Raw genomic sequence first — 20618 nt, forward strand, 5'->3', positions numbered from 1 at the left:
GTTTATCTGTTCCAGTCCAGTCGAGTAACCTCATTAAATTTCTCTCAACCCTCCATCAAAGTCCCAGTGAGGGGACAAACAATCTGACCCCCAAGTTGTTAAAACAGTGGATACATTGCAATTTCCGGGACCACTATCTGTAAAAAAATGTAACCCCTTAAATTTAAGATGTTCTTGTTTAAAAACTAACCCACGACTGTACCCATTTACTACCCACATGGTGTGAAAAAGACGACTCACCTGTGGCCACACAAATCTTTTGAAACTCATGAACTTCACTACTTGAAATCTAATAATTAAAGTGACATCTGTCTACAGTAGTATTTTAAGCCTTTAGGTGTAATAATGAATAATAATGCCTTTATGAGAACATATAAGGGGAGGCATATGAGCAATAAAACCCACAGGAATTCTCTCAAGGGTAAACGGCCTCCTTGAATTAAGTCTCAACCCTCTTTCTCAGCCAGTTATTATAAGGTCTGAGCAGGAACCAATGTCACCACCCTCTCAGGTGGCAGACACTCCATTAACACATTACCTGGAATGGCACATAAAACTTTACAGCCAGGACATCTCCCATTTATCAGGCGGTCACCTCTGGTTTAAGGCCTGATTGAACCTCTGTACTCCTGACAGCTGACTCAAAGCTTGATGGAAGTCTAACCATCCTTTTCTTGCAACACCAGAGCAATAATTAATCTGTACTGCATTTAAAAGAATCCCCCTCCATTCACCAACATCAGTAAGAAATCTTAGACCCAGTCCCAGGAATGACTTGTAGCATATACCTGTTTTATGTACACTCTAACTTTTTTTTTTTATAATGGTACTATTTATTTTTATGCTTCTTATAAAAACTATATAGACTCTGTTATTTATTTATTGTTTGAGCATCCAGGCTGCAGGTTTGGCAGTTTGGTTCTATCAGCCCTGATCAATTCTGATGAGTTTGATGATCTCTTGAGGATTTTGTTTTGCAGCAGCATTGCGAGACTGGAATTTGTGACTTTATAAGTGAAATGTGGCATCGACTATTTCCACATTTCATATATTCATTTCCCTTTCAAGATGAATGGTGATAACTTTGATCTCTGACTTTTAGTCACACCATCAGGTGAAAGCTTACATTTTCCAATACGTGTGAATACTTTATGACCAGATAACAACAAAACCAATGACATTCCCACCATCCTCACCTGCTAAATGTTAAGATTATAACTGGATAGTCCACTGTGGACCAATATTGAGGCTTCATTCAATAAAACATTCTTCTTTCATCATTCTTACCCCTGGATTTGTCTTTCCAATGGAAAAATGTCATACTATTCTTTCTTAAATACACTTCAGGGGAACATTTCTTCTTGTCGCAATGATTCTCTTTCCTTTTAAATAAAGAAACTATCTTTTCCTAACACCATTACAGAATTCAACTTCTACACTGTATAAGGTCAAAGGCAATGTATATTCTGAAGACTATTGATGCTGCCTTTGCCACTTGTGGTCAGTTTCAAGGAAAGCATAATCTTTCCAATTCTCTTTGACGATTACTTACAGGGACTTTACCTCAGTACCACCCTGTATGATCCTCAACAGAGAACTCATGATAAGGTGTTATTAGCCCTGTATAGAAATAAAGATCATCAGGAGAAGATACTAAGGTAGAAGACAGGACATGGATTTCAATACTAATAATAATACTAACAAACGTGCATTCTTCTCCTACCTGTGTGAGACAGGCTACAGCTTAAACTCATTCACCTTTCAGAAGAGAAACTTACTTACTAATATGTATGCTGAGTTCCCTCTGTGCAAGGTGCAAAATTCAAATTGGATCTCTTATTTACTGCTTTTGGACATGCTGTTCTCTTAACAAGTGCTGGACAAGTATTTTTTTTATTTCATGTAGTTCTTGAAACTCAAAAAAAATCCAGTCACATTGAGTGGCCCCACAAGATCACTAAAACCTGGCAGCTATTCAACACCTGTTTTAAGAACCTCAAGCTAAGTGACAATCCTTGACAAACTGTCTGGACACAACACATGCTGAACATATGGGACTCCCTGGCTGTTGTGTGTGTGTGTGTGTGCGTGTGTGTATATGTGTGGTTAGGGCAACAACTCTGCTTAACAGTGGTTAGGTAAGCAGTGGTTAGGAAAATAGGGCTCAGGAAATTAATGTTAGTTAGTGGCCCCTTTTACACATTCAAGGCTTGAATTTTGGGCCTTTTCTCCAAAACACCCCACAACAATCAAGTTTGCCCCAACTCCTGTATAAAATGAGAGGGTGGAATGGGGGGTTGGTGTGTACGGATTTTAGGACAATGGGCCCCATGGGTTCAGAAATGTAAAAGGGCCCTTTTCTGTAGCAGTAGGAATCACACATTGAGCAACCGCCTGATTTGTTATCAGCTTGTATGATCTTGTAGTTGTTTTGCATTGAGTTCCATTCATTTAGCACCTATTTTTACCTGTTTTGTTGGGTTTTTTTTATTTTAATAGTTGTTTTGCACTCATATGATTGAGTTTCAAATGAAAGGTTAACCACCCCTATCTAATTCTCTAGTCTAGATCCCCTTGACCCCGTTAGCCCCAGGGCCTGTGCCCAGTAGGCCCAGTCAGTAATCCATCCACGGGGATTGGGAATATTAAAGTAAGTAGTGATATGCATCACTCCTCTAGTATTGGGATTCAAGCAGCTGTGTAAAGTGAACAAGGGGCAGCAGTTTGCCAAATTTTTAGTTCACCATTTGAATCACATTTCAGCCATGGGTGTGGAGGAGAGTAGTTCAAGGCCCTTCTTATGTCCCGTTATGTTCCATGGACATTGTTGTTTTGTGCTGTTTTTTCTGTTGCTTGTATTTTAAAAAACACAAATAAACCATCTAGAACTGGCGTACGTGTACTTCAGCCTTCACAACAGATGGCATCCACTTTGCTACAGCCTGAACCGTCAGCACTTTGACAGAAAACCAAGTTATCACCTCACCCTCTGCACCTCCCACCACTTTTCCCACTGTCACCTCCCACAACACTTTAAAGGTATTAGCCTGAAAAGAGGACTACATCATATTATATACAGATCCTTCCACTTTATTTTTAACTACACACCTCTTTATTTGAGATTCACCTAAGTACAGGAGCAAAAAGGACACAAAGGATTGAAAATCAGTTTAAAAGTATAATAAAGCTGATTTCCACATTTAACGTCCATCCTTTTTTTCACCTGCTAGGGTGGTTAAAGCTCGTCCCAGTTTACACTGAAGGAGAGGCAGGGTGCAGCCTGGACATTTGACACATATAGATTGAGCACCAATCAGACTCACATTCACACCTACAGGGAATTAAGAGTCACCAGTTAATTTAACCTGTATGTCACCTGATACATCTGGGAGAAAACTTGAGCACCTGGAGAATGCATAATGTAATAATTGAAAACAATTCATTTCTAACAGTTTTTAAAAGAATTATATTAATTAGAGTTTTCAACATTAGTATCTAGTATCTATACACTGCAAATTGTAAATGAAGATGTGATGAGTAAAATATCCAAAATGTTTCTTTGCTACTTGTTATCAAGCAGAAATGTTCTATTTATTTTGCACCAACTGCACTTGGGTCCAAATCATATATTAGGAAAACAAGCAGTTACAAGGGATCACAAATGTCCAGTTTATAATGAATCAGAAACAAGATCTGAGAAGTGACTCAGGATCTTCTGTGTTGTATTTAATATCCTAATCTCTCAAAATAGGTGTGTGAGATGAGTGTCACAGTAAGATAAACATTTTCAACATGTTGTTAAAACTATGCTACCAGAAGCAGATCTGCCACATCTAAACTGTATATTTCACTGGCACTAACTGTAGCAGTATTCATTTTTTCTCCTCAACCTTTGATGGCTGAGTTGAAAGAAGGGGAAATTTACAACATCCTACAAGCACCGTTCTGAGAGCTGCAAGACGGTTTGCACACAGCTTGACAGTACAAATGCAATTTCATTAAGAGGAGAAGGTCAATTGTATCCATCACCCTTGTTGAGACAAATGAATGATGCGACAACTAAAAGATCATCAATTGATGAAAGAATAACATTGATTTAAAAAAGGCCCTTGTATATAAGTGTCTAAAAATAGTTAGACTATGTTTCTTTAGCAAAATCATCCTCTGAGACTTAGTCATAAGTGCTAAGCCTTTAATTAGCATGTTAAATGAATTTAATTCTAAACTATTATACATAATTACCAGGTGTCTCAGATAAGGGCAGATTATTCATTGGTTTGACTATATTAATTAGCACAGAGATGGCCTATGAAGACATGTATTTACAGTGGTATTACTGGTATGAATCCAGAAATATTTTTTTAATACTTGGTGACAGTTTGGTTGTTGTTCTTCTTGTTTTTTAATTTTACTTATTATACAGGCTTCTTCCCAAGACCAGAAAAAGATGAGTGGTTTATTCTGAATACAAACTTCCAATAAATATGTAAAAGATAAATATAGTGTATTTTCCCTCCAGGTATGCTCTTTAGCCTAAACAAAGCAGGCACAAACATAGCCTAGTGTGAAATCTCTGAGGGAAGTCTAGTTGGGGAGGGTCGCCCCCCCAGTCGATGCTTGAATAATGCATGAAGGATCTGGAGACATCACTTAGAGATGCTGCCAATATCAGCTGGGGCCCTGCCCAGTCCTGTGGCTGATGCCCTTTACTACAACCTTTAAAAGGTGGATTCCCTTAATACAGATGCACTTGGTTTCTTAAATACCAAAATGATAAGATAAAAATAAGCCATTCAGTTGCAACAGTAAAAGTATAGTATTCATGGATGTGTATTTGATGTTGGGGGACATTTACTCTTAACACTTTTTGTTTTATTTGATATTAAGAATGAACTAGTTATCCATATATTGTATTGTTATATTGTATTTGTTTAAACATAAAACCTAAAGGGTTCCAGTTCCTTGGTTTTTGGAAAATAAGTTATGATGTGTTTTTGCCAACCAACATGGCTGTAGTCTTGGATCCTTCTAACATGTTGTGTTCCTTGGTAATGGTGTGCTGTAATGACTGAAGTGTTGTTCTAATATCAGTGATGGTCAGTCAGTAGACGTACAGTGGGGAACGTCATTAACCACAAATCAGCCATAAATTTCAAGATTTTATCATCATTTGCAAACTCCTAAAGCGGAAACAAATTTGTCATATGTGACGTGTCTTCTGATCTATGATTGGCCCTGTGTTCTCATTTCTCTCTCATAGCAGCAGAACTTATTTTCCATGTTGATTTTCAAATTTGGACCTGGAATAAACTTATAGCTCCAACTTTTAACTGATTGCTAACCCCGGGACCAGGGGTGATTTGAATAAAGTCCGACAAACTATATATCATTTGAAAGCAGAAAGTCTCACGATTCAAATGGTATAAAGCAATTTAGGACTGAATTATCACAGCGACTACAGTTTCTTAATGTTTAACAAGAGTACAGACGCTGTAACTCCACTTCTTACCTTTGCTGGTGTGTACAAATCCACACATGTACTGAAAGTGTTGCATATCATTTTTTTCATTAGAATCCAGGGAACATAGTGCATCCATGTTTTTAGTCCAAAAGACCTATTACTCAGTAAATATAGTAAATCCATAAAACCATCGTCCTCCTCATGAAAAGTTTTAATCCGGTTTGTTTTATGGCAGCATGGTGGCTGAGTGGTTAGCACTGTTGCCTCACAGCAAGAAGGTTCCTGGTTTGAAACCCATCAGGGGCCTTTCTGTGTGGAGTTTGCATGTTCTCCCTGTGCTTGTGTGGGTTTTCTCCAGGTACTCTGGTTTCCTCCCACAGTCCAAAAACATGTATGTCAGGTTGATTGGTGACTCTAAATTGCCCATAGGAGTGAGTGTGAGTGTGTGAGGTTGTTTGTCTCTATGTGGCCCTGTGATGGACTGGTGACCTGTCCAGGGTGGACCCCTGCCTTTCACCCAAAGAGAGCTGGGATAGGCTCCAGCAGATCCCTGTGACCCTGGTTAAAGGAATGAGTGGGTATAGATGATGGATGGATGTTTTTCCTTTTCATTCTCAAATAATGAAGACAAATTTCTGCACTGAAAAACTGTATATACCTGCTGCAATAGATTATTGTGGCTTCCACCTGCAGGTTACTTTGACAAAGTTACTGTATATTTAAAACCATAAGAAGTAAATACTGTAGAGACAGTTGTAATGACAAGCCTTTATACAATTCAGTAAAAGACAGCTGAATTGTCACAAGATTTCTGGGAGAATGGAAGGCACAGCTGTACGCTCTCTAGAGTAACTAAGGAAACAGAAAAGACAAACCTTTGGCAGAGCAAACTGAAAAATCTGTTACTAAGTTTCACCTAATACTGTGCAGGTACAAGTCCAAATAGAGCTTTGCACTCGAAGCTCCAATATCTCTTGGCCCTGTAAATACAGTAAGTCACATTAGTGGTCAATGAAATCAATGGGCAGCTTTACCCAGTAATTAGACAAACCAGTCTATGGAACCAAGGTCAAACTTTCTAGGCTCCATTTAAAGTCAGTGTGTCTGTCTCTGTGTGAGAGCTTGATGAAAACCTAAACCTGCTCCAGGTCTGTCAAAAAGCCCACCATGTCCCCTGTTCCCTCTGGTGAAGTGTAGCTATGCTGCATTTTCAGAGGAATCTGAAATTCCAGTGTTTTTTTTCCAAAATATTTCAAACATGGTCAGTGAAGGCTCAAAATTGAGATGTATCAGAATTTTATGAAGGGAATTATAACAGCTTGTACACTGGTCTGCACGATTAATAGTAAGTTAATAACTGTGATTTTGACTCTAAGAAAAAAGTTATTCTTTAATCCACTGACAGATATGAATTGCTCGTGTGTATTCATTGGTAATACATAACAAACTGCTTACAGCCATCCCCGTGGACCATGCTTCAATGTGAATGCCACTGCTGTGACTGTATTGATGAGGGTTCACATCTGTCCGTCGTCATATAACATCCATTGTTTTTCACAACTGTCCCTGAAAACTTGGCAAAAGAAATTCCTAAAAAGAACAACTAAAATCCTGTGTTCAATCTCTAACCACACCTCCGACCAAATAAAAACTTCCCCATTCTCCGAAGAGTCTCCTGTAGAGACAGAGAGGAAAAGTTCAAAGTATTCTCATGTTAAATATCAAATCTTCAAAGCGCGTTCAAATCTTCCCCAGGCTGAACAAAGTAACAGGGGAATTTCACGCAGAGTCAAAAAAAAAAAAAGCCCTTAAGCACAGTCCCCACTTTCTTTGACAGGTGGATGTTTGTTTTCTTTGAAAAGGCTGAAGATCTGTTTATGGTTCTTCTTAAATTGAATCCCATATTCCATTTTCTGCCATGTGTGCCATTACTGAAAAACATTTTCCTGCTGCTCATACATTCTGATGTTGTTGTATGGCTTTTCATTATCTCAGTGGAAGATTTGCTGATGGCTGTTTTGGAAGTGGAGTCTTGGTAAGTTGAACGCAAACTGTGTCCAAATCAGCTCAGCACGATCTTTACCAGATTCTGTGACAGCTGTTCTACTAGTTGCAGGTCTCAGTATTTCCTCAAGGCATCAAGCTCTTTCCTGAATCATCAACTTCAGCCCACAGCCCTGACTTCACTGCTGTGAAGACCTGGAGCCAAATAGCAGAGAGACACTCTGCAGCATTGACAAGAAAAACACTACCACAAGAGTTCTGTTAAAATCATTGAAAATGATCATAAAAGTTGTGTAGTAATTAAATTCTGAAGCAATAGCACACCATCAGTGTATTCTGGTTGTTTGCCCATATATCTTTGTAAGGTTTCATTTTTCATGGTGTGAGCCATTTTCTACTTTAAGCAAGTGTTGAGAAGAAGACATTTTGACAGGTTTGAAGTCAGAGCTGAGCGAAGCGGCGAGCAAGATCTAAAGGAGCCACGAGTCTAGATTTGACAGTTCAACAGTGGCAGATGATTCGGCAGAGTTGAAGGGGGAGGGGGTTCATTATCTCCTAATTACACAAGATAGAGCAGGGGCTTACTGGGCTGGAGCAGGAAAACACCTGCAGACTCAACTGTGTCTCCACAGATTCCAGCACCAGCTCCTGTGAAAATGCTGCATACCAACCAAAGGATTACCACATACAATATTGCCAGGCACCCTTGGAGACAGGCAAATGAGAAGAAAAGAAATGGGAAAATAGTGATTGATGTCAACAGCTATAACCGAGAAAGTGCATGTAGCCAATGCAGGTAATAACTGAATAATAATGAGACTGTTTTTTTGTCTTTGTGCTTCGCTCCCCTCAGCCAAAACCCAACTGCCCACCAAGCAGATTCAGTCAACCGCAATCGTGCCCATGAAACATCTGCTCTATTGGCATGATCTTTAAGAAAGTGTCACACACAGTTTGACTAGATGCCATGCTGCATTGTAAACAATACAAGATTGTTTTCAAACAAGCCATGTTAAAATAAAATTAAAATGTATTTCCTCTAGCAAATGACTACATGCAAGACCCGCTACCAACTTTTGAGTGGCTGACACAGTGAGATGGTACTGTCTTTTGTTAGAGCTGAAAGTCTAAAAACAACAAAAAAATAAAGCAGTGGCAACTTGATCCAGATGTTGTTTGTGGAAGTGCACCCAGTCACCTACAGAGCAACGCACTTTCTATGTGAAATGCTTGACTTTACTGGCAGTACGGTCTCTGGCCTGTCTAAGAAACAGCTGTGACAGTTTCATCCCCTCTCTGCTACACATACTGAGTCTTCAGAAAAGGAAGCACGAAAGCAAAGCGTCTTAATCTGTGACTGACTGAAAAAACTGACTCATCAGGTGTCCATTGCAAGAAGGTCAGTAAGATTGATCTTTTTTTAAGTGAGATCTGGTCTATATAGTGACAGAATGATTCTTCATCCACAAGTAAAATTGGAGGAACTAAGTTAGCTGTACACAAAAGGTTTAAAATTGGATTGCAGTGTCTCATGTGGATATAGGCTCCTGTCACTGAATTGAGAGCACCCCCTCTTCTGCTGCTGCCGCATAATGAGAAGACACTGTGCCATCTAGTGGCTAGCGGGGGAACAACAGCATATTAACACTTCCAACTTCCAATAATGGCCAAAACTAGTAGCTGTGTGCATCCAAGCTTTGTATTTATTTACCCGGCACTTCTATAAAACAAACAGTCTCCAGCTGACTGGTGTAATGAGGCAGGAACAGAGGACAGGAGCACAGAGCTTAATCAGAGCGTGTTATTGCTCCAATCTACTCACCAGATTTTGAAAATTGGAAATGGTTTATTTTTGGTATTTACTTGCACCTGTCTGTGTCGAGCTAAAGGACAAGCAGACGAATAGCTTTCCAAAGAATAACTTCATTCATCACAAAGAAATACATATTGGTTACCAATAGTGCATTACCTTGATCCAGCAGTGTTTGGCTGCTTTCTTCACTGAGTTCAAACAGGCTTGATTGAATTTACAGGACTGGGTAAAAAAAATTAACTGTCTTTTTTTTTTTGTGTATTTTGAACAGAAACACATGAGGTTTTATATAGACTTATATAGCAGGGTGCTGACAAAACTCCTGCATTCAATGGCAATTCATTTAGTTCAATACCATACCAGAGAGTGAAATTACATATCATGCCAGCACTGTGGTGGGGCATATTCTCTATTACTTAATGGAATACTGTTTGCTGAGTTGCAGGAGTGTAGAAGCATAAGAGCCTTTTGTTAAGAAAGCATCAGGAGATATAGAGTAGCAAGAGAACTACAATAGTGCACACTTTTCTGCCTGATTTTTCCTTGCTTTACATATCAACGGTGAATTTCACCCCATGAGACACTAATGGGAAACAGCAGACAGACCTGGACGACAGAAATAGACAGCACACCAAGCCTGGTCAGTGTATCCAATTAGAAATCATGCAAAAGCCTCAATCCAAGGCTAATAGAAATGTAGATAAGATTCTATGGTCAAATTGGACAAAGGATATAATAAGGAACTGGCAGATGGCAACCAGGAGCTTTAAGATGCTATCTGACCCAGATACTGGCTGGCCTTGCGTCTGCTGATCGAGCATTAAGAGCACCCTCCACCCGAAGAGCAAGGAAAAAAGGAATAATAATTATGTGGTGTTATAATGAATTAGGCTGGAAACAATCCAGAGAACCGTAGATAGCTTTTGTCAGCACACCACTTGCTTTGTATGTGTTCTGACTTGGTGGAGTCAAATAAAACCCTGGCAGGGGAGAGTCTATTCACATGTGCTCTCCCTTTTCCTTCACAGAAGAATAACGAATAATCAGAACCTGGGCAGTCTCTGGGTGCCAACTCTTTTCCATTACAATGTCTGAATTCAAACCGCTTTGGTATTCAATTGGAGAACAAACTGCCTTTTGCGTTGTGTCTCAGGGCAGTATGCATATTTTATGTTAATAACTTTCTAATTGCTTCAGTGACCAGTGAAAGGAGAATTGCATGTGGTTTTTAGTGGCTGGTGTGACGAGAGGACAGGACCTAAAACTTGCAGTGTCCTGCTCAGCAGAGTAGATCGCTCTCAGATCGACTCTGTGAGAGTAATAAAGCACCAAGCAGCGCAGCGAGGGAAGCGGGGGGTGGTTCATTCTGCATGCAGCCATAGGTGATTTGTCAGTATGGTTGAGAATGTTGCAAGGTAAGTGTGGGGGTGGACGAGTCTCTGTGGGTGCATCTGTGTGTGAAGATGGTTTTCTCTGTATTTCATCACCTCAAATTATCTTTTCTGTTTTTTTTTTTTTTTCTTTTTGCTGTTGGTGCTTGTAAGCAAAAAATTGATTTTACCTTTTCATTATAGGCTGATGAAGGTTTCTGGTGTTTCTACTAGTTTCTGGAAAACTAAGAGTAAAAGAAAAAAAAACACCCCTTCTAGCCTGTTTGCCTGTCAGGCAAACTGTCAGGATCTAAAAAACATGTAATGATCAAGATGTTGGCACTGTAGCCCCAAACATGCTAATGAGTCCCTATATATTACAATTGACTACACAATTAGAAACTTTTTTGTAAGTATGCCAAATCTGTTACTGTGTTATATCTCATTAAGGTAATTAAACAATGCTAATTAATCTTCCTAAACAAACAGCTAATTGCCTAAACTCTAGCTTCTCTGAGAAAAAAAACAAAAGTTGCTTCATCATGAGAGGCTGAGGTGATGTGGAAAGATTAGTCATTTTTTCTGGCTTGATGCAGCATATTCCAAACAGCTCATCTGCCTTATAATTAAAGAGCATCACAGAGAAGATGCAGCTAAGCCAGATATTTACCTCAAGCAGCTTTTCATTTAGCCATGTCTGAGCAGCATTCAAATCTTCTCAGAGACTCTTTGTTGCCAAGCAACATGAACCTGAGGTACTTTATGGCATTCTAGTTATAGAGTTTTCCCTTCAGGCTTTGACAATTCATATCGGAGATACACACAGACATCCCTGTCTTTTGACCTCAACAAAGTCAATGTTCAAAATTAGACTCCTGCTATGAGGTGTGCTACTGACACCAGTGGTGCATGACTGAGAAGGATTTTCTGTGATTCTCATATGGAAGATATCATTTCATTTTTCCTTATAATTGGATATGTATAGGACCAAAAAAAAGAAGTTAGAGAATCATATTCTCCAAAGTCAATGAAACCATGGAAAAATAGTAGACTGTTCAGAACATCTCTATCTCTTTCAGTGTAAAGACACTAGAACATGTTTCTAACAACAACAAAAACAGATATATTCTTCTTGTGAATGCAAATCCTGTCGCTTTCCATTGGCATGAGGTTCGCCACTAAATGCAAGCTCAGAGAAGTAGGCAGCGAGCCAGGCTGACCTGGGTGAGGTTAAAGAGTGTGACTGTCTTCGCACAGAACTGTTTTGAAAAGTGACAGTTTGGCCAAGACTCACTCTCATGGGGTAGGAGATGAAGCACAGTGAGCCTCTCACATTGTTGGAAGCTCTCCAGATTAATTAGAAAACATCTGAGAATACAGAGAAATAACTCCAGCAGCCAGTTTCTCTTCTCCCCCTCATCTGACAGGGAAACCATCACAAGTGGATATCTATCTGGGGATCTCGGGGAGTGGAGAGCTGCATGATTTATCAGCTGTAATTTTGCAGCCTACCTGCTGAATCTGTAAACAACATTGATAAATCTGCCATAGCTTTTACAAATGACTAGAGTTTCTAAAAATGACAGATCATTATAATAAAGGTAGAGGGGCAGGAGGGTTGCTAATATGGATCATGGCCCAGAGATAAACTCAGATAGATTCTGAACAGCATCATTGATTTTCCATGCATCAAGAGGACAAACAACACTTAAATGAAGAATGCAACCATACAATAGAGAGACAGCTTCAGAAAAAAAAAGTGTTGAAAAAGACATACTGGAACAAACCACAGCTACTGGGACATAGATAGCCTTTTGTGATTAAACAGAAAGTGCTTCACTCTTTGTGTTAGAGCACCAGCTCCATCACAAGCATCTAGCCCACTGCAATTCTGCTGAATTCTCTTCTCTGCATATCTGCTCCCTAATCTCTGAATGTGGCATTTTATTACTGTGTGGTGTTGAAGCACAAACTCATAACACTGTCTGCAAAGATACCAGGACTGATATTTTGGGTGTCTCTTTTATTGCTCATTTTTGAAGAAGAAGAAACACATTTTTGATTTTGCTTAGAAGAAAAAAACCCAATAGGCAGCAGCAGCAAGCAGATATTATGATTCACAGTTATCGTTTACAGTCAAACAACCTCTAGTGGCCATAGCAATTTGGAGCAAAGAAGAAATCAAATGACGCAGTGACAAAATCCATGTTAGGCGGAGGTTGGAGTGAAGGATGTTGACAAAGAAAACCACAGTTTTTTCCTCAGGCAAATCTGATATTTACTGCTGTTTCTTTGATCCATGACCATTTCAGAATTATATGTTAATGATTATAACTATGACAACAATGGCCCTTTTTTGGCTACATATTGTAAAACAAGCACTGATCTTTTTCTAAAACTAACCAAGTACAATTTACATTTAAACCTAAATTGTTTTTGTGTCTAAACTATAGCCATAATCTAAATGGTACATCTGTGTGTTTATTATTGTTACCATGACAACAAAGGTCCAGCACATCTGCTGCTAGTCCTCTCCTCTGGGTCATATCCAAGAGTAAAGACAACCAACGTATATGATTGTTTAGACTGGAGAACTACTATGTGACTACAGGCATAATGAATAGAAGAAGAAGAGAATAAAATAGAATAGAACAGGCCCTTTTTAGGTAGAGTCTTCATCCATTACCAGAGCTAAGGAGCCTCAGAAGTACAGCAGTGCAGTTTCCCTTGCATGCAGCCAAATGAACAGTAATTGGCAGAGGAGCTGGAAATCAGACTCAAGGGTACAGACAGGAAGGAAAAGCTCATTCAGTACGCTGATCAGCGGTGATGACTGGCAGGTCATTGTTAGCATTCTGAAAACAAACAACACCCTAATACCCAACACCGACATAAAGAGTCTGCTCAGTTGGGCTGACATACAATGAGTAACTAGTAACAATTAAACATGTAGGAGTAGCTACTGTTAGGCAATTTAAGGTTATAATATAATGGAACATTCTTTGGGCTTGTGTTTAGAAATGGAGAGTGGATGATCAGAAATTTTAATCATGTAAGTAAGTCAAAGATATTGTAGAAGAAATGTGATCTTATAATGCTATTAATTCACCGTTTGTTTTGTTTACGAGGTAAAGAAATGTGAAGGAAAAGCCAGGGGAAGACTGAATAGAAATGTTGAAAATTGAAAAAAAAAAATGGTACCAGAAATATTGTTTTAACTTTTTGTCTTGCAGCGTTGTAATATAGAAAATAGGACTGGAAGAAATATTTGCAAAACCACTTTATTTGTGTTATTATCAATACTATTGTTGTTGTAATGAGGTGAGGAAACCATTTCTATTCAGCTTAGAGAGATTCTCCTGTAAGAGAAAGCTTGTTGTTTTTCCCCTCTCAAGCAGAGGGGTCCAGGAATAGTGATATTGGTCATTCAGCAGGTCCATTTGTCAGACCAGCCATGTGTTCATCCATCTAATAGTCTGGTTTAGAGGACGATCACTTATGCAGCAGGTTTACTATAGACTCTGGACTTGGTATCCACAGTCCACACAGGATGTTTTCTAATGACTGTGGTGACCTACTGACATTTTCTCTACCTGGGGCTAAATGTTCCACATTTCTCTAAAAATCTAGTAGCAAATTAATGCAATTTACTGAGCTTTTTTATCTAGTGCATGTCATCAGGTGTCCCAGTTGAGTAGATGACTGTTGGCATGGAGGATGTGTAATGACCTTTCCAGAATATTTTGCATCTCTGGTATTATATCTATTTAATATGCAAATAAACAGAAAGCTGTGTTGATGGCCACTGCGGCTTAGGGACATACTTAAACATGCTGCATTTGTTTCACTTAGTGAGGAGGTGTGTATGTAATGCCATTTGGGAAGGGTATTGAAGCAGACTGTGTTTGAGTTTATTTAGCTTCATTAATGAACTGAACACTTGAGGGGGTGCAGTTTTACATAAATTTTAGAAGTGGCTAAAAAGCTACATGGGCTCTAAGGAGTCCCTAGTTGCCAGTTACCTATTAGTGCTGGACAAAATAAAGCAAACAAAAGAATAATTTTTAAAAACCATTCATCAGTGAGTCTGTAGTGTTCTGCATTCTGCTTCCACTGAGCTGAACCTCCCACTCTAAGTCCAGCAGCAGCTCTTTCCAGCTAGTTACCTTCCTCCTACTCACATAAGCAAGCTCTCTCTTTGTACCCTTTTGCAGAGACAAATAGCTTCTGTAAATTACCTAAACACACACTGCCAATAATGGCAGTGTAAGCACTGCAAGAATGGTTCAGTGTAGGCTAAATCAATCTTAACAATACTGTTAGTGTGGAAAAGTTTTCTACAGTAAGTAGTATAGTTTTGAGCTGTATCGTTTTCCCCTCTGTGCTTGTCGTTCATTCAACATGATTCATACATAACCTGGATGTCGATTCATTCCTAACCATCACCAGCTGCTTTGTGTTGCTTAAATCCAGAACCATAAAAACCTTAATTATGCTTTAGTTGCAACCCAAAAAAAAAACTTAATTCGGCATTTATCCTAATCAGTGTAACATTAACAACAAAATGTCTCAGCCCATACAAATTAGGTGAATTAAAATGCACAGGGTTGCTCAGCTATGGATAAACAGTCTGACTTCAGCTTACTTTGAAAAGAAGTATAGCTTTTTCCCCAGGAGCGTCACCACATTTCAGGATGTCCTCAGGTTTCAGCAGGAACCTCCCTCACATTCTCATCTTCTCTGAGATAAATTGGCTGCCAGCCAGCTGGTCCGGCTCATTCTGCCCTAAATGAAGAGTGAGACAGAATAGACGGCCTTGTCAATTTGTTCCCAATATCCTGCCTCACACTGCTCCTCGACCTGCCCACTTCAATCCTCTACACTATTAAGAGCATCTCAATCCATGCAGAAAGAAGTGGCGCTATTAAAGCTAAGCCACGTCAAGATATTTGGCTTTAATTATTAGCACATAAAAATTAAAACCTTGATATCCTGTACCAGTGATGTGGAGTGAGAGTCATTAGATGCAAGGAGGTGACTTTATTATGCAGTGAACTCTGATGGCATATACCTGTCACCTTTCAGTTTCATTTAGATAAATGCTCCCACTGCTCCTCCAGCACCCAGTATTCATTGCTTTAGTCTCCTTTTGGAGACTTTATGGCAGTTTAGCAAATGGAGGCAGCAGCTAGACAGGATTTAGAGCAGGGGAAATGAGTGCCACTTCACCAACAACAACTGATATAAATGCTGACAATGTAATTTAAAGGCTTCTGTAACCTTTGACAAAACAGTGGTAAGACAACTGGTGTCCAAATTGCTTTGCTGACATTAGGAAAAACAATCTGCATTTATTTTGATGTGTGTAAACCTATTTCTGTGGACAAACTGTCTGTAACAAGAGATTAATGAGTTAATTCAAGCTGTTCTCTTGTCTTCTCAGTGAATACAGGTAGTAAATAATCATGGATGTGGGTGTCATTATGTACTTAAGGTCTTTAGTCCTCCTGGATGCTAAGTAAAATGAAAGAACTTCATCTCAATTGTGGCTGATAAACACAAACCTGTTTGTGGAAACAAGGGAAAATGCTACAATGAATCAGGACCGAGAAGGCATTTGGATTACAGGGTGTATCAATGGCCCACTTATGGTAGCCACTTAGGGTCTGTCAATGTTTCAGACAGAGCCGGGTAATGTGTCATCATAATGTGCTGTAAATCTTTTGTACGATTTTTTATTTTACAATGAAATTCCTCCCACTGCTCTGCATTGTCCAAGTGACATTTGCAGTCTACAGCGAGCTGTGTGAAGCAGAAGGATGAGTAACAATATCATCTCTTTGTTGTCCACTGTGGAATTATAACTGCATAACTAACTGAAAATGCAGTTCAATAATTACATTTTTTAACGTGTGAAAAAGTGATCTATCAACGTATAATTCAAAGCTGAATGCAAAATAGGCCTCTATGCATAATACCTGTGAGTGCAAAAATTTCCATTTGACATTTAATATTTCTGCCCTCTATAAAACAACCCTGTAAACAAAATACTTGAAGATTTTAGTTTATTATCATAATCACATTATACAGTGATGAAAAGGAAATAAGAACTCAGATAGCCAATTGACATTTCATTTTTATGTTCTTGTTTCACACAAGTGTCAGTAATTTAGTTCAGCACCATTTACATGATTACTTTTGCATGGCTGTTTATGTGCCCTGCCAAAATTCAAATTAACAAGCTTGTCATTCAAACTGTGGAGGTAAAGGATGGGAAGAATATGCTGTTCAGTCCTTGTTTATCCCAGTTAACTGAGCCTGAGAAGCTCCAAATGTACTGATGCAAAGAGCCAAACATGCAAAAAGATCAGAGAGGCGAGAATACAAGGAAGATGATTACAGACAGTACTGTTCATTTATACAACCCATTTTTGGATTTAGGTTTAGGCTTTTACTGCAGCATAAATATGGAGAGCAACAACATCTCTGGTCATAGTCTCTTCAGTTTAATTTAAAATTAGTCATGTAAGTCGCATGCTCCCTCATAATGCACTGTATTTATATTCTCCAAAATCTATTATCTGAACCTCAGCTTATTAATATGAAAAATATTTTTAATCTGAGAAAAATATTCATCCCACAACGGAAATATAGTGTTAACAGTCTACACCAATACTAAGTTATAAGGTTTACCAGTATGAAGAGCAGTGTATGGGTGTATAGTGAATGGGATAAATGTTTGAGACTTCAATGTTCTTTGATTATTTTGATGTTTAAATGATACAGGTGCTAAACATAGGTAGTGTTTTAAATGCATAAAAAATGTTGCTGCTAGCTATAGTTAATATAATATACAAAAAAAAAACTACCACAAAAAAATCTATCAAAATTATTCATGGATATCACATTTGAGTGGCTGTGTTTTCACCATCCAATTACTCTGCCACCATAGCTGTAGACCTCTCACCCCTGGAGAGGCCTCAAATGTGCAGGACATTACAGATTTCAACTTTACAGATTTCAGCTCTAAACACACAGAGAGGAAATGACCATGTCCATGCAGTGCAGCATCTTTTCATTCATTCCTCATTAAAACTCACTTGTACTCTTATGACCTTTTCTTTTAAAAGGTCTTTTGGCCCAACTTAAAGATAAAATAATCTTCACTTTCACTACTGCTATTTAGCCATACATATCTTATTCTAGGTTTTACACTGTCTCCAAGATTTGTCTCTACCCTAATAGGGGTAAATAAAATTAAATCTGTGGTGCTCTCACCATCACAAAACTGCATTTTAATAATTCAGTGGCAACTTCTCTTTCCAGAAACAGTGTCTCACTTATTCACAAAGCACACAGTAAACAATTTTCATAGGGACTATTTCGGGTCTGTGAGTAAAATGTTAGAAAGTGGTTTAATGTTTAATGGACAAACTTTTGTCAGTTTCTGTACTGTGGTTGTAGAGAAGCAATATTTCATGTCCACTGTATTCTTATAGTGAGAATTTTACTTGTAATCATAAATTAATGGCCTTCAAGGAACAATTTTCCTATCCTTAAAATTAATACAAATGGTGGGGCAGGAAGCCATAATTTCACTGTGCTGTGTATGAGTAACTCATCTGCTGAAGTAATTCCAAAAATAAAATTAACTGCCATCATTTATCCTGAATTTTGTTTTATTTTAAAATTTGTGTATCCACAGGCAGTGTATTTCAAACAATGAATACTTTACATTATTCAAAGGCAGATCCTCCTCCCAGTGCAAAGCCCTGGATGCAGTGGACTCCTCAGAGCACATGAATGATGTTAATGTTCTCTTTACTTAGCATCAGCGTGTCAATCCAGGTCATTGTTTCAGCACTTTGTAAACAATATCTTGCACAAAAACTTGCAGATAAGTTTGAATGAAATACCGTTTTGTCACTCTTGCTCAGACCCATTTTGTTTGTTAAACCTGTGTACTGTAACAAACCGGTCCTTTCAAGGATAAAACCTCCTGTCATTTAAACCCTTATGCCAAAACCATTTTCAAAAATGTGTAACCTGGCTCTTTATGAGGCATGTAACATGTAACTAGCCACTGTTTTCTTGTGTTTTCTTTCCATTTGGCATTGTGTTGCCATTCAAACCAAACACTTTGCATTCATCTTAAACCTTTGTTTATTTGCAACACATAAAAGCAATTATCCCCTTTCACTGTGAGTGGAAATTATTGGACTCAGTGGACAATAATGGATGTGGTGAAAGCAAACAATGGACTGTTTTCTCAGTGTGGATTATTTCAATTGTTTTTAAGTCAACATCACTGACTCACATGACACTAATCTCATGCCTATATTCAATACTGGAAGAAGTACTTTAAGCCTTTACTTAAAGGTGCAATGTGTAAAATGTGATTTAGCGGCATCTAGTGGTTACATTGCAGAATGCAACCTTCTGAGCACCCATCACACCCCACCACTCGTTTCCAGGTGCAAAAGTGAGAACAGTGGTCATCACCTTTAAATCAAAAAGTTATTCCCTATCCAGAGCCTGTGTTTGGTTTGTCTATTGTGGGCTACTGTGTAACAAGATGGCCTCTGTGAAAGGAGACCTGCTTCCTATGTAGATTTAAAAGGTTCATTCTAAGATTAAGAAAATACAATGGGTTGTGTTTTTCAGTGATTATGCACTAATGACAACATATTCATCAATAGTATATTCAGTTTCTGCTAATATATCGCTCTAATTATTGCACATTGTACCTTTAAGTTCAATGTGGAATGTGGAAATTATTGTGTTCATCACATTAATGGTGCAGCTGGAAAATTAAAATTAATTATCTGGAGCTCGTTTAACTATCTTGTATACGTACAGCTGAATTACTTTACATACTGCTGGGTAAATTGTGAGGTTTTATAATTATATTTTGCATCATTGTCATTCTGAAAGGTAACTAGTAGTTAAAGTTGTCAAATAAGTTCACTGAAGTAAGTATAATATTTGAGGTAAATGTAGTGAAGTTAATGTATGAAGTAGCAGAAGATGAAAATATTATTCAAATGAAGTACAAATACCTCAAAATTGTACTTACAGTAAATGTATGTAGTTACGTCCTACCACTGCGTACATTCGACCATTCATCCTCCTCGAACTGTGTTTATGAAAAGTACAAAGTAACTGCAAATCTGAAATGAGGAATCTGTTGGGGAATTCATCTGTGTAATGACGCAAATGATTCCACTAGATGGCCCATGCACACAGATATGCTGTCTCTTGAGGCATCACCTATGATTAGACTTTGAGCTGGTCGCTACTTAACTTATGTTGTACGTTGTAAGTAAAATATCTTATAATGACATGTAACCTTTCCATTGAGTGAGCCCAGAGTTTATGTTTTAACTTAAATAACTTAAATGCAATAGTCTAATGCAATAGTATAATTCAAAAAGCCAAAATCATGAATTTATATAGATTTATTTATTACTATTTATTATTATTTATGTTTATGTTTTATGTTTACTACAGTGGTATTTCTTACATAAAGGTCACTGTGAATTGTTTTATGTTGCAAACTTTTCATTTGATTATATCTTCAAAATTCCCTATTCTATGCTTCTATTCTCAGTATGCATTAAAGTTCAGCTTTACATGAACTGTAAAAGTATAACATACAGACATGCTTTGAAACCTCACTCATACATGAGAACACAACAAACTACGTAATAAGTCAAAAATAGACTTCTTCATTGAACAACAACAGCGTTATGCAGGGTACAATATGTTCTATCCATTTGAGGAAGTAGCTTGCTCACCAGACTGTGTCACATGCCATCCAACACCTGATAGTGAAATCATTTTACTGAGCGAGTTGTAGTCAACTGTTTGCATGCAGAAGAACCAACTGTAGTTGGTTCTTGCAGTGGCTCACAAATTCAACACACTAAAGCCAAGAAAGACTCACAATAGAACAGAAGATGTCCTTCCC

General features: G+C 38.3%; 1 protein-coding gene across 1 annotated transcript in view; it reads right to left on the bottom strand.

The window, feature by feature from the left end:
* Positions 1–19812, bottom strand: part of thsd7ba (thrombospondin, type I, domain containing 7Ba) — a 197610-nt gene extending 177798 nt beyond the window's left edge. Inside the window, exons 1-2 of the mRNA XM_026294497.1 lie at positions 19725–19812; positions 15294–15433 (exon numbers count right to left, since the gene is read on the bottom strand). The gene's annotated coding sequence lies outside the window, so the exon portion shown is untranslated. The remainder of the gene's footprint in view (positions 1–15293; positions 15434–19724) is intronic.
* Between the last annotated feature and the right edge of the window lie 806 nt (positions 19813–20618).

The sequence above is a fragment of the Mastacembelus armatus genome, chromosome 21 (assembly GCF_900324485.2).
Source record: "Mastacembelus armatus chromosome 21, fMasArm1.2, whole genome shotgun sequence".
In the NCBI taxonomy this organism is placed as follows: domain Eukaryota; kingdom Metazoa; phylum Chordata; class Actinopteri; order Synbranchiformes; family Mastacembelidae; genus Mastacembelus; species Mastacembelus armatus.